The sequence below is a fragment of the Vicia villosa genome, linkage group LG4, assembly GCF_029867415.1.
Source record: "Vicia villosa cultivar HV-30 ecotype Madison, WI linkage group LG4, Vvil1.0, whole genome shotgun sequence".
Lineage (NCBI taxonomy): Eukaryota > Viridiplantae > Streptophyta > Magnoliopsida > Fabales > Fabaceae > Vicia > Vicia villosa.
The window spans coordinates 101,763,526-101,776,135 of NC_081183.1; the positions used below are offsets into that span (position 1 = coordinate 101,763,526).

At 39.9% G+C, this 12,610-nt stretch overlaps 1 non-coding gene across 1 annotated transcript; it reads left to right on the plus strand.

Annotated features, from left to right (window-relative positions):
* Positions 1–11,995: 11,995 nt before the first annotated feature.
* LOC131600770 (small nucleolar RNA R71) lies at positions 11,996–12,102 on the plus strand. Its single transcript, XR_009283379.1, has one exon. It is a non-coding gene; the product is annotated as a small nucleolar RNA R71 (small nucleolar RNA).
* The last annotated feature ends 508 nt before the right edge of the window (positions 12,103–12,610 follow it).

The following is a 12,610-nucleotide window of genomic DNA, read 5'->3' on the forward strand; positions in this document are numbered from 1 at the left end:
TAATCGTGAAATTTCCTTTGATATTTCTTTGTCTTCTTCTTCCTCTGCCTCGAATACAGGAAACTCAAAGCTTGGAGAAGTCATACGATCGCACGTTTCAACGGGGTATTTTATGATTAAATCTGCATATGTGTGATAAGTTTTATTTAGACAACGAGGGAAGACTCGGTGTATGCAGTTAATGGAATTTTTGATGTTTTTTAAGGGTGTTTTTTAGGATTACCAATTTCCAAAAAAGAGAAAAGGAAAAACTAACGATGGAACAAAATGACATTTTTATTTATTGACAGTCATTTCTTGAAACAAAGACCCTATAAAACAAAACTCTATTGCTTTGGGCGAAGCAAAGAGGGACATTTTCCTAAGAAATAGTAAAATGCAAAGCCCTATGAAACATCTCTTCACCCTGGGCTATGGTGAGAGGATAAAATAACGGTGAAAGTTCCTACTTAGGAGTGCGAACAACAGTTGTAACTTTGATCGCGACTTTACGTGTCTATAAATCTGATAACTGCAAGTGCACAGTCGTGTCGTGTAGTTTTAAAAGATATCGAATCCACAGGGACTATGAATCGATCTACCGTTATCTAAGGTTACTATGTAAAGCTAGGAGTACTAAAATTTCGATTGTTCCTAAGGGAAAGTGATTGTGAGAAAATAAAGAATAATAATAAAAGACAGGTATCAGTATGTATTTCGTTTAACTAAAGGTAATCCGAAGGTCCATTGGCTTTTGCAAAATTAAATTAAAAATCTTTACTAATTCCATTAATTAAAAATCCTCGTCTCAAACTTTCACTCTGTTGATTGAGACTACTATCCTAATCCTAATGTACGCTTTCGCCATCCCATTAGATTTTAGAAGAGCTTTTTGGAAACAATGTAATTAATAAAATGCCTATTTTACGAGGTTGTTATCTATTTAAATCTCCTAATCTCAAACTTTCGCTCTGTTGACTCAGAGCAAGCTAATAACCCTAACGTACGCTTTCGCCATCCCGCTCGAGTGTAAAAACAATTTTTGAAAATAAATAAGTTCCAATTAGTTTTAATATGCTTTCGCCATCCTTAAAACTAATGTCCTATGTCTACTATCTGGTTAAAGACCTCAAACTTTCGCTCTATTGATTTTAACCTTTGACCGTCCTAACCCCTCAAACTTTCGCTCTATTGGTTTTAAGACTTACTAATTAAACTAGACATATAAACCAAAAATAAGTGATAATTAATAAAACATAATTAAGCCAATTTATTTCGGATCCCTACGGTTAACTTACTTTACATACCGACACCTTTAGTAATTTAGCCAGACATATTAATACGATTAAACATGCATAAATCGGTTCGGTTCATAATAATAAGCTTCTTAAAAGGCATACAATATATCATGCAAACAAATATGAATAAGGCGGTAAATAAAAACCTGAATTAAATAAATCTGAATTGAATTGAATCTTGAAGTACTCGAACTTCCACCACAGGTTGGCTGGATCGTTCTTCGGAATTTAAATGGCAGAAAATAAAAACAAGGAAATAAAACAATAAATCTAACGTAAGGCTAGATCTACGAAAAGTTCACAACAATTTCCAGTGTAGAAATCGTTGTGAGAAAATAAACGGTTGAATGAAAGCAGAATAAAGAAAAGCAATTCGCGGTACAATTTCGGCAGCACTTCGTTGGCAGGAAATCGGACCGTTTGGACTGAAGTGACTGCTTCTATTTATGGGGGAAGCTTTGCAGTTGCTTTGCGTGAAAAAAAGGAGATTCTGCAGACTGGCTTGGAGACGTGCGTCTCCGATTCTTCAGGGAGACTGGGTGCGTGACTTGAGACGTGCGTCTCAAGTGGAGAATCTTTAGGGAGGTGGAGACGTGCGTCTCCCTTTTGCTGAGGTGGCAGAGACGTGCGTGTGTGGCTTGGGCTGCTTTCCTTCGTGGGCTGGATTGCTTCATTGGGTCATTGGGTCTCTTTCAGCACACTTGGCCCTTAATTGCACTCCCTTTTTACTTCAGCACCCAATTTACGTCTTTTAGGCATAGATAAGGGTCGTTTTGGCTCCATTTCTTCTCTTTTTCACAATTCGGCATAATAAGAGTGTAAAACCTGAAACAAAGCAAATACACGCGTAATATCATAATAAATTAACATAATAAATGGAAAATGCTATAAATATCTATGGATTTTAAGCTAAATATACGATATAAAATCGTGTTATCAAATTCCCCCAGACTTGAACCTTTGCTTGTCCTCAAGCAAAATAATAAGATAAAGATAAATGAAACACACTTCCACCACGTCGTTCGGTCATACTCAGCTACATAGTGTTCTTATTTGAAGATAATGATAATGATCCTAGCAATAGACTTATAGTAACAACACTAAACAACTCCCAGTATGCATACCAATCCGAATCATGCCATTATAGCTCGACCTTTTTGACTCGTCATCATGTTTCACCCTTTTCATTCGCGCGCAATCACATTAAGCCCATTATCTTGACACGCACATAGCAGAGTAGTCGGTTAGTGACTATGATCCTTCTCATGGAGTTCTGGCACAATAAGTGGTATACTCCTTAGCATTCACTTGTAGATTGTGGGGAATCGGACAATAGTCCTTCCTACCAAGTTCAGTACCAGATGACTTCTGAACCAATCGACAGTGAGTTTTTAAATTCTTTGTATTTGAGATTTGCGACCGTTAGGTTAAATGATCTTGTGAGGATCACCTTACTTAGTAGGCACATTTCTTCTTATGGTTAAGCACATAATTATTATTATGAGGATCATACACTTATATTCATCGACTCTCTGCGTAGTTTGTATCTAAGACGGTGCCGACTGCTAGAATAAACTACTAAGGGTTATTTCAAAACTTAAAGTCGATGGTTTTGGTATAACGGGTATTCAAATCGGTTACGCATACTTGGGGGTTTTAGAGTGTTGGGACAATAAGGATATTGACTATATTCAGTTTCAATGCGTTGAGTGTTTGAGTAGCTTCGTATTTCTCAAACGTGTGGGGTTTGCGTTTATCGTTTAGGAGCAAAATTTTTGTTATGGCTCAAGAAAATGGAAGAAATTGAAATAACTACGGAATTATACATATAAGACTTAAATTCCATAAATATTCTTTATTGAATTAGAAAAACATTACAAGGAAGGGAAATAACTGAAGGGAAAAATAAAACTAAAGGAAATAGAAATAATACGACTCCCCCAGACTTAGATGATGCAATGTCCTCAGTGCATAAGAACTACTCCTCATTGTTGCGGTTTCGAGAACTGCTCGCGCCTCTTGTACGAACACGGCGACGTCTATCAGGAGGAGAGTCATTCACACGAATGTCAAGATCATGCAAATATGTAGCAATTTCAGTGTATTGACTTTCGTTCCTAATAGCATAGTCACGGTGCTCCTGTTGCATCTCTCGGATGAGCCTAATTGTTTCAGTTTGGTTTGTCTGCATAGCTTGAACGAGTTGATCTTGGCGTTGAATAGCAGCATACATGGCTTCAAGAGTGATAGGCGGAGGGTTGTTTGGAGGAGGTTGGTTGACATCAGCTTGCCCTTGGTTGAGTTCTTCTTCATTTGCATCCATAGGTTCATTAGGATGTTCTTGTTGGTTATCTTGAGGGTTGTCTTCAATAAGCCTCCAACGTTGAACATAACGGATGTTGATTCTTTCAGGGCATGGAAGGATGACATAAGGAATAGGAACTTTGTTGACGACCAAAGTGTATCGGCCATCATGGCGGGGTGAAACCAAGTGGGAGTCACGGCAGTAGGTGAGATCGAGTGACTGAGCGGGCTTCATGAGATGTGAGAGTGAGAGGAGCTCGTCACCAAGACCTAAAGCACAGGCCAAGGAAGTAATAATGCCTCCAAGCAAGAATGGATTTGTAGCGGGGGCGTTGACTAAACCTTGGATGTGTTGGAACATAAACGGTGCGGCATTGAAACGGATATTGTTAAGCGCACAGTAAAGGAAAAATAATTCATTTTGGTTTACCTTGTGGTTGTTAGATCTCGCAAAAATAGTATGCCCCAAAACACGTTGAAAATAACGTATAGCGGGGTTTTGAATGTGAGAAGCATGGAGAGCTCTCCAACCGGTAGGATTTTCTCCAGTGAGATGGAACCAAAATTCAAAAGCGAGTTCCTCCCAAGATCGACCATTGAGTTCTTGAAAGATTGAGCGGTGAGCAATTGGTGCATGATTAAAATGCAAATATGAAGCTACGACATCTTGATCTAGAGCATATTCACGGTTGAACATCCGGAATTGGATGCTACCGGTTGAGAGTGGTTGATTAGAGGGAGTGTCGTAGTTGAAAGAACTCAAAAATTCTAAGACGAGCGGCTCATAAGTAGGTACGGGTTCGGTACAAAGATGGTGGAGGCTAGATTTGGTGAGCAAACGGGTAACACCATCAATGAGACCCAAAGTTTCTAGACACTCGGTGTTCACAAATTTTGTGGGAACAACCGAACGTTCGTAGAAGGCGACATATTTTGTTCGTTGAGCATCATTGTCATCATCTCGGAAGATAATGTTTGAAAGGTCGGGAGGTGGTCGCTCGGGACGCTCACTACGGATGAATGAACGTGGAGGCATGGTGAGTATGGAAATGAAAAATAGAAATGTAGTGTAGGAGAAATAGAGAATGGTATGAAAGTTGTGAAGAAGAAGAGTGGTGGTGGTGTGGTTTTATAGTGAGGTTTGAAAATGGTGTGGTTAATGGAAAATTAAAATGGATTAATGGTGGTGTTTGAAGTTTGAATAGAATAGAGAAGTGGGAAATGAATGGAGTTTAAGAGGTGAATGATGGAGGATGAATGAGGTTTATGGAGTTTAAATGGAATAAATAGGGGAAGAATGAGGAAGAGTGAATTTTGAAATTCAAATTCAAAATTCAAGAGGGAAAGAGAAATGGTCTGCGTGGTCAAATGCAGACTGCTGGCCTTGGGAGACGTGCGTCTCAGGCAGTCAGTCTGCTGGGGCAGAGCATGGAGACGTGCGTCTCCTGTCCCCTGTTTCGTGTCAGCTGGTCCCACACAGATGGAGACGGGCGTCTCCTGTTGCAGGCAGGTGGGTCACGCATGCAAGTGACCAGACAGTGCTGACAGATACCATAAATTGTCCATCAGTTCAGAACAGTGTCGAATTTTAATACTATTAACAGCAAAAATGATAACTAGGCAAGTATATATATAGCAGTCAATAGCAGTGTAACATAACACAGTAGCAGTAATCAAAAGAATTTTGCATTTAATATTAAACCAGTACTGAGTGTTAACAGAAGCAGAAAGTAAAAGTGCAGAAAAATGAAAATCTAAACTAGGAATAGAAATTACTAAAACTAGAAATAAAATCTAATAGTCTAATACGGTAACATCTAGCCACGTCTATTGTTGTGCTCATTAGACTGAATGTGTTTGAAAACTTCGTCGAACTGAGCATTTACGGTGTCGATAAAATCGAAGAACTGCATTTGCAAAGTGTGTAGCTCGTTGCGCACATGTTGTACATCTTGTTGTAGCGCAGTGATGGCTTGCTCGTGCGTATTCAGATTAGGCATTCTTTGATTCACCGATGCGGTAGATGTAGCGGGTTGTTGTTGCTCGAGCTCGACATCAGTCATATCAACAGTGTAATCATCAACGGAATCTTCAGAACGAGTTTCAGGCTCATACTCAGATATAGGTTCATCAACAGGAAGAGGTTCGTAATCAGGAATGGGTTCATCTTCAGGATTAGGTTCATAGTAACCAGGAGGTGTTTCAGGTTCAGATTCAGATGCAGGCATTTCCTCATCAAAATGTTCATAAGCTTGAGGGGTTTCAGGTGATGGCTCTCTCTCAGGAATCTGACCATAGTAAAGCCAGTTGGCAGGGTTGTGCACACTCGTCCTAGGATTCGGTAAGGTGAACTGATACCAAACTTTGTTATCAATGAGCAATTCAAACCGATCAGGTCCAAGGTTACCGATGATACCTCGATTAAAGCAGAAATTGATGTCCATAGAGGTATGGGTACCATAAGGTGTCAATCTAAGCAAAGGCACTCTCATTCCTATGGCATTAGCAATCATAGTGACAAATCCGCCGATCCTAATGGGTGAAACTTCGTCTTGCGTGATGCGCTCGAAGTTTGTTAGCATGAATGCGATGGCATTGACCGGGCGATTCTGAGAGGTACAAAACATGATGAACAACTCTTCTCTAGTAACTTCAGTGACATTATCGGGTTTACCAAAAATGTAGTGAGCAAGGATCTTGTGAAAGTAGCGGAAAGCAGGATTGTGGATGTTCTCAGATTGAAATTCATTCTCTTCAGGGTTGTCGTTTCCAGTGATCTTGCCCCAGTATTTTTCCAACTCCCAGTATGGAAGATTTTCTTCAGCTACTTTGGCGTATGCATCAGGTCCATGAGGTAGTTCTAACATTTCAGCAAAATCTCGGATGCAGAAATTAAACTCCATACCAAAGAGTCTAAAGAGAATAACTCCTTTTCTCAGCCCTTGTCCACAGTTTGGAAGATAGGTCAGGGAGCTCAAGAATTCCAGAGTGAGCTTCCGGTAAGTGCTAAACTTGCGGAACAAGTGAGAACCAGTCCAACCAATTTGGTTAAGCAGGTGTAGGATGCTTTCTTCGATACCAAGTTTCACCATAGTTGGTTGGTGAGGATAGCAAGTCAAATCCATGTGTCTTTCAGCCAGCTTGTTAAATCTTGCTTCTTGTCCTCTACCACGGAACACAACTTCCATATTATCAACTTCTTGCATCGTAGTTAGTAGTTAAATGAAAAACCTAGAAGTTGAAAATATTAAGATTAAGTTAGAACTAGGCTAGTGTTCATTTTTTAAAAATAAAATTAAATAAAACAAGTTATAATAATAATTATAATTATAAAAAGGAAGTATTTTCTCGAATTAAGATAGCAGCTATAATTATAATAATTATTATAAGATGTATGAAAAAAATAAGAAAATTAAAATCTAGAATAATTAAAAATAGAATAATTAAATGAAAATTAAAGGTTAAAATTTTAAAAATAAAATAAAATAAAAATAAAAAGAATAAATAAATGTGGGTTGTCTCCCACCAAGCGCTTTGTTTAATGTCGTAAGCTCGACGATTTTAAAATAGAAAACTATTTTTTCGAAAGAGCGGGCAGTTCGTCAAGTTTAAAAACTTCGATGTTTTCATCGTATTCGAGATGATGGTAATACTTAAGACGTTGCCCATTTACGACAAAAGGTTTGACGGTTTCTCCTTTGATTTCTATCGCTCCACTCGGAAATATGTTAGTTATTTCGAAAGGGCCAGACCATCTAGATCGTAACTTACCAGGAAATAATTTTAGTCTAGAATTAAATAAGAGTACTTTATCGCCTATGCTAAAATTTTTCCTAGATATACGCTTGTCGTGCCATTTTTTCGTTCGCTCTTTATAGATTTTGGCGTTTTCGTAAGCGTCTTGTCTAAGTTCTTCTAATTCGTTTATGTCCAGAAGTCGTTTCTCACCAGCGGCAGTGTAGTTTAGGTTTAAGTTCTTAATGGCCCAATAGGCTTTATGTTCTAACTCTACCGGTAGGTGGCATGATTTTCCATAAACGAGTTTGAATGGGGTAGTTCCTATTGGAGTTTTGAAAGCTGTTCTATAAGCCCATAAAGCTTCATTTAGCTTGGTTGACCAATCTTTCCTAGATATAGCAACAGTTTTCTCCAATATTTGTTTTATTTCGCGGTTAGATACTTCTACTTGTCCGCTTGTTTGTGGATGGTATGGTGTGGCTATTCGATGATTCACTCCATATTTTCGAAGGAGTTTCTCAAGTATTCTTGAAATGAAATGGGAACCACCATCGCTAATTACCAATCTTGGCACACCGAACCTAGGAAAGATGACGTTTTTGAAAAGTTTGATAACTACTCGTGTATCGTTTGTAGGAGAAGCAATAGCTTCTATCCATTTTGAAACGTAATCGACGGCTACGAGTATATATTGATTTCCAAACGACGACGGAAACGGTCCCATGAAGTCTATTCCCCAGACGTCAAATATTTCTACTTCAAGAATGCCTTTTTGAGGCATTTCATCGCGTCTTGAAATGTTTCCAGTTCGTTGGCATCTATCACAGCTTAGTACAGCAAAATAAACGTCTTTCCACAGGTTAGGCCAGAAAAGTCCAGATTGAAGGATTTTGGCGCAGGTTCTAGATGTGCTATGGTGTCCTCCACACGGTGCAGAATGGCAGTGTGTTATTATGCTTCTTATCTCTTCCTCGGGTACACAACGTCTAAAGATTCCATCGGGGCCTCTTTTGAACAGGAGTGGGTCGTCCCAATAGTAATGTTTTAGGTCATGGAAGAATTTCTTCTTCTGTTGGTAACTTAGATCAGGAGGAAGCACACCAGCAGCTAGGTAGTTTACGAAATCTGCATACCAAGGTGCGTCAGATCGGGCTAAAGCTATTTCTGCTAATTTGTCGGTTTCAGAGTTTGGACGGTACGGTTCGAATTCATTTGCTTCTAATTGGGCGATGAGTCTTTCATAAGGGAAATCATCGTCAATTGGTACTTGTTCGGGTTTCAGATTTTCCAATCGAGAGAGGTGATCTGCTACGACATTTTCAGTGCCTTTCTTATCTTTAATTTCCAGGTCGAACTCTTGTAGTAACAAGATCCATCTCAAAAGTCTTGGTTTAGCGTCCTTTTTGGTTAGGAGGTACCTAATGGCGGCGTGGTCAGTGTATATGATTATTTTGGCTCCTACCAGGTAAGAACGGAATTTGTCTAATGCAAATACGACAGCTAATAATTCTTTTTCTGTCGTGGCATAATTCATCTGAGCTTCGTCTAGGGTTCTACTCGCATAATATATGACATGTAGTTTCTTATCCTTTCTTTGTCCTAGAACGGCTCCTACAGCATAATCACTTGCGTCACACATTATTTCGAAAGGCTCATTCCAGTCGGGAGGTTGCATAATTGGCGCAGAGATTAATGCTCGTTTAAGCGTTTGAAATGCTTCAGTGCATTTATCGGTGAAAATAAATTCGGCGTCTTTCATAAGTAGTTCAGTTAAGGGTTTGGTTATTTTAGAGAAATCCTTAATGAAGCGTCGGTAAAAACCAGCGTGTCCCAGAAAACTTCTTATTTCTCTAACGGTTTTGGGAGGTTGAAGGTTTTCGATAATTTCGATTTTTGCTTTATCAACTTCGATTCCTCTATCGGATACGATGTGTCCAAGTACAATTCCTTGTCGAACCATGAAATGGCATTTTTCCCAATTAAGGACTAGGTTTACGCTTACGCATCGTTTAAGCACCATTTCAAGGTTTTCTAAACATGTTTCAAAACTTCCTCCACAGACAGAGAAGTCGTCCATAAAGACCTCCATTATTCCATCTAGGAAGTCGGCAAATATTGCCATCATGCATCTTTGGAAGGTCGCGGGTGCATTGCAGAGTCCAAAAGGCATTCGTCTATAAGCGAATGTACCATAAGGACAGGTGAATGTGGTCTTCTCTTGGTCGTCAGGGTGGATAGGAATTTGGAAAAATCCGGAGTATCCATCCAGATAACAAAAATGCGAGTGTTTAGCTAGGCGTTCGAGCATTTGATCTATGAAAGGTAAAGGGAAATGGTCTTTTCGGGTAGCTTTGTTTAGCTTCCTATAGTCAATGCACATTCTCCATCCAGTTTGGGTACGTTGTGCTACAGATTCTCCTTTTGCATTAGTGATTACAGTGACTCCTCCTTTCTTTGGTACGACGTGAACAGGGCTAACCCATTTACTATCGGATATAGGATATATTATTCCAGCTTCTAGCAGTTTTTGGATTTCCTTTTTAACCACATCGCTCATAATAGGATTTATTCGCCTTTGATGTTCCCTAGAGGTTTTACTATCGTCTTCGAGCATAATGCGGTGCATACACAGAGAAGGGCTTATACCTTTCAGATCTGATATGTTATATCCTAAAGCGGTAGGGTATTTTCTTAGGACATTAAGTAATTTTTCAGTCTCGGTTCGTCCTAAGTTGGCGTTCACTATAACTGGTCGGTTTAGTTCTTCGTCTAGAAATTCGTATCTAAGATCGGTAGGAAGTGTTTTCAGCTCTATAGCAGGTTTCTTAGGTCCAGGTATAGGATCGGGAGTTAAAGCTAAGCATTCACTCAGGTGGTTATCTTGATATTCCTCACGCCAGTTGTCATCTTCAAGAATTGGCGGCATAGGAATTCTTAGGATCTCGGTTTCCTTATTTGGTTCGGATTTTATTTCCTTGACACACTCGTCGATTATGTCAGCAGAACAGCATGTGTCAATTATAGAAGGTGCTTTTAGGAATTGGGAAAGGATAAATTCTATTTTCTCTTCTCCTACTTCGAAAGTAAGCTTTCCTCGCTTTACATCTATAATTGCACCAGCGGTTGCTAAAAATGGTCTTCCTAATATGATCGGGATGTTAGAATCTTCTTGGATATCCATAATGATGAAGTCAGTTGGGATGTAGAATTGACCTACACGAACAGGGATATTCTCTAACATTCCTACAGGGTATTTAACTGAACGGTCTGCTAGTTGAAGAGACATTCTTGTTGCTTTAAGCTCACCTAGATTGAGTTTCTTACAGGTCGAAAGAGGCATCAAACTAACACTAGCTCCTAAATCGCACAAGGCTTTCTCTATGATGGTTTTTCCAATTACGCAGGGTATAGAGAAACTACCAGGGTCTTTCAGTTTTGGAGGCATGTTATTTTGGATGATAGCGCTACATTCAGCGGTAAGCGTTATAGTTTCGTTATCCTCGAGTTTCTTTTTGTTTGATAAGATTTCTTTTAAGAACTTAGCGTACGAAGGCATCTCAGTTATGGCTTCTGTGAACGGTATGGTTATGTTTAATTGCTTCAGAAGTTCTACAAATCTTTTAAATTGCGCTTCGGTTTTTGATTTAGCTAATCTCTGAGGGTAAGGAATTGGTGGCTTATAAGGTGGTGGTGGAACATAAGGTTTCTCTTTTTCGGGTTCCACTTCGTTATTGTTCTCATCAGTCTTAGCAGTTTGTTCGTCAGTTGTTTTCTTTTGGGTTTCCTTTGGCTCTTGTTGTGACATGGGTACGTTTTGGGTTCTAGGATCTATGGGTCCATCGTAATTCGTTCCACTTCGTAGTGTTATCGCGTTCGCATGTCCTTTAGGATTGGGTTGAGGTTGAGCAGGAAACGTGCCAGCAGGGGCAGCAGTAGGTGCTTGTTGTTGAGCTACTTGTGAGATTTGAGTTTCTAACATTTTGTTATGCGTAGCTAAAGCATCTACTTTGTTCGATAGTTGTTTTAGTTGCTCGCTATTGTGGATGTTTTGATTCAGGAAGTCCTTATTGGTTTGTTGTTGGGAAGCTATGAAGTTCTCCATCATGATTTCTAGATTTGACTTCCTAGGGGTGTTTTGAGCAGCTACAGGCGCTTTTTGGTAGCCAGGTGGTACAGCAGGTGCTTGTCCAGGCGCGTACAACGCATTGTTGTTCTTATAAGAAAAGTTCGGGTGGTTTTTCCATCCAGGGTTGTACGTGTTAGAATAAGGGTTTCCTTGAGCGTAATTTACTTGATCAGATGGGACTCCAGTCAAGAGTTGGCATTCAGCAACTACATGTCCAGTCAATCCACAAATCTCGCAGTTAGGTGTTACAGCGGCAGCGGTGGCTGAAGGAGTGATGGTTAAATTCTCGATCTTTTGAGTTAAAGCGTCTACTTTAGCGTTAACGCGGTCTATACCACTTATTTCGTACATTCCTCCTTTGGTTTGGGCTTTCTCTAGAGCGGCTCGTTCTCCACCCCATTGGTAATGGTTTTGTGCCATGTTCTCTATGAGTTTGTATGCTTCATCATGGGGTTTGTCCATTAATGCTCCGCCAGCAGCGGCATCTATAGTCATTTTAGTGTTATATAAGAGACCACCATAGAAAGTATGGATGATCAGCCATGGTTCGAGTCCATGATGAGGGCATATTCTAAGCATGTCCTTGTAACGTTCCCAAGCTTCGAAGAGCGATTCGTTATCTTTCTGGGTAAATCCGTTGATTTGACCTCTGAGCATAGCAGTTTTGCTAGGCGGAAAGTATCTCGCTAAGAATACTCTCTTCAATTCGTCCCACGTAGTTATGGAATTGGAAGGCAGGGATTGAAGCCACGCTCTCGCTCTATCTCTCAAGGAGAAAGGGAAAAGGCGTAATCGAATAGCTTCGGAACTAACGTTGTTGGCTTTGATAGTGTCGGCGTATTGCACGAACACGGATAAATGGAGATTGGGGTCGTCTACAGGGCTTCCAGAGAATTGATTCTGTTGAACAGCTTGGACCAGTGAAGGTTTCAGTTCGAAATTGTTCGCCTCAATCGCAGGTGGTGCGATACTTGAATGCGGTTCAGCGCGCGAAGGAGCGGCATAGTCTCTAAGAGGACGAATAGCAGCCATCTCTAACTTCGGGGTGATTTGATTGATTTGATCAGTAAAAATCAATTCCTGATTAATCGGAATTTCTGCTACTTCGGGAAGATTGCGAGCTCGTCGTTTGACGTTAATGAAACGTTCGATCTCGTTAATTCGT